Here is a 2500-nt window from a genome sequence, read left to right as displayed (position 1 = left end):
GCCTGAAGGCCCCTGGAGGAGTCGTTCTGTGAGTTGTATTCAAGCTCGCCCTTAGACCGAGTCAAGTTAGCGATAAGAGTCAGCTACTTTGGCCTTGTCATTCGCTTTGTTGCCATATAGATAGGTTGGAGTGCAGGTGGCCACTAACCCAACGAACGAACTTACGTGTAGGTGTGATCCTATCTGCTCTTCCACTATAGGACTAGAAATCCAGTACAACCATGTCCCTTTCTTAGGGGAAAAGCCCTCTTTGAAGGAGAATCCACTTCTGAGCGCCAAAGGCGGGCATCCGACGTCACCAAAAAGAAGGAGAAAGGCATTCAGGCACCGCAAATCCAAGAAACTCCGAATACAGGCCGGCACGAAAAGCGAAATGACCAAAGGGATTGGGGCTGTTTCGGCACCAAAAAAAGTGTCACTATGCTAAACACATCGAATATCCGTCTCTTTATGTGGGAGCGAACCATCTTCGCTTACGGGTCTACCGATCCTATAGCTCCGATATAGATTTAAGTAACTTGGCAGAAAAAAATGCGGAAAAACGGTTTTGGATGGAAGAGGTAGATGAGAAAGACTTTCCACTTAGAGTCAGAAGTCCACGCTAGATGACCGATCTTTATGACCTTGAGGAAAATTACCTATCTGGAATTAATACACCAAAATCAGTTATTTCAATCGATCCACGAAAGGAATTGATCACCACGATAATGTGATGCAAGGCAAAATTTGTAATCAACATCGGTTATGTGAAATAGGTCATTTGAGAAAAAAAAAAGAGAATAGGACAATCTATATGTTTAACACAAGCGGTTAAGTCGATAGCTTTCTTAAGGAACAACTAAAGAAAACGCTCTCACGAATCCTATTTTCTGATTATGTATGCCGCGACATTACGATTTGGAGCTTTGATCCGGCCATGTAGAGCACTCATAGAGGTCCAGCTTCACGTTAGTAATCTACCCACAAAAGCGAGAAACGAGGTTGTTCGACAAGGCTACGGTCTAACTTTTTCTTCCTAGCGGAGTTCAATACGAAAATAAAGGCGCTCCGCGTTGGGAATGGCGTACTACGTACGGGTGGTATTTCAGGTATAACTGATCAGGGTTGTTCTGAAAGCAAGTCAATTGGTGCTTTGGAAAGTGAGTGCCAGAGGCTAGTCACTGCTTGGTTTACAGAAGGGAAGGAAGAAAGAGATACCGAAGCAGATTCAGTATAGAAAAGAATAAATTGATACCATTCATTCCAGTTTATTTGATACCCACTTAAAGTTTCAATCAAACCATGTCTTTTTCTTCGAACGTCAATCTCGTAGGAATTTCGATTGGAAGTGTGGTATTGAAGGGCGAAGCCTTTACTCTTTGACTTGTTTCTTTGAATATAACATAATATTGACTGCGCACTTCGAAAGATGATGGTGTATTCCGAGGATCAGTCCGTTTTTTATTGAATTTGCAAATTGATAGATCTGGATGATTCAAAGAATGATTCTTCCCTGGGTATTTCCCCGGTACCATTATTAAAATTGGAGCTTTTCAATTCCATTTTTGAGATTGAGGTGAGGGTTTAAGACCGCTCATAACGATTTTTTTCTTTTATGGCTGGGTGGGCAAGAAAAGGATTTGACTCTTGAAGATATCAACTCATACGCCTGCTCCATACATTCAAAAACATTTTTGGTACTTTCTATGAGAATGGATAAATAGAAATGGGTACATTCCTCTTTCTCTTTCTGGCCAAACTACCCATAAAAAAGAAGAGAGAGAGCTGTAAGAGCGGTAAAAGCAAGCTCGGTGGCCCGGTTTCACTACAGGTTGATATATCCTTTTGAAAGAAAAGTAAATTCGCTATGCTATAAGGTACCAATTCATCAAGGTATAAAACCACATCTACAGTGGGAGTCCCTATCTACTTTCGATTCCCTTCTTACTGGCTTTGCCAATACATCATACTGATTTGACGCTTCCTTACGCTTTCTTTCAAGCATTGCTTCCAGGACAACGGAGAGTATTCCAAGATAAAGAACCAGAACTGAGGTTGACACTACTGAAAGATAAAAGAATGGTGGATAGATGGATTCGCACCATCCCAAAACCGAAATACAGACAGACCAAAAAAAGACGAAAATAAATACTCCACCACCAGCCTACCTACTAGCATGTATTAAGCGAATAGCTTGTATGGTAGTTGTTAAAGAAAAGATGTATGTAGTCCCGGAAGAGAAGCAATTGTCGTACGACCTGTAAGCGTCACTTTTGACTTCCTTGCCGTTTGTGAATTGAGTCAATCGAGTTACGTTTGAAAAATGAATGGAATTCTGGAGTGGACCGAATATCCATGGCAGAACCCCACACTGGCTAGGAACTGGGCTGCACTAAGCCCGGCACTTTTTGGGCTTCTTCATGAATCTAGTTTTAAGGTAAGGTCAGATCATCTTATTGAATAGATATCTGAAAGAAAGCAAAGGAATGAATCGTTTTTCCAATTACCTTCTCTCGAAAAC

Source organism: Triticum aestivum, chromosome 7A (genome assembly GCF_018294505.1).
Source record: "Triticum aestivum cultivar Chinese Spring chromosome 7A, IWGSC CS RefSeq v2.1, whole genome shotgun sequence".
Classification (NCBI taxonomy): Eukaryota; Viridiplantae; Streptophyta; class Magnoliopsida; order Poales; family Poaceae; genus Triticum; species Triticum aestivum.
This window is presented reverse-complemented; position numbering follows the sequence as displayed.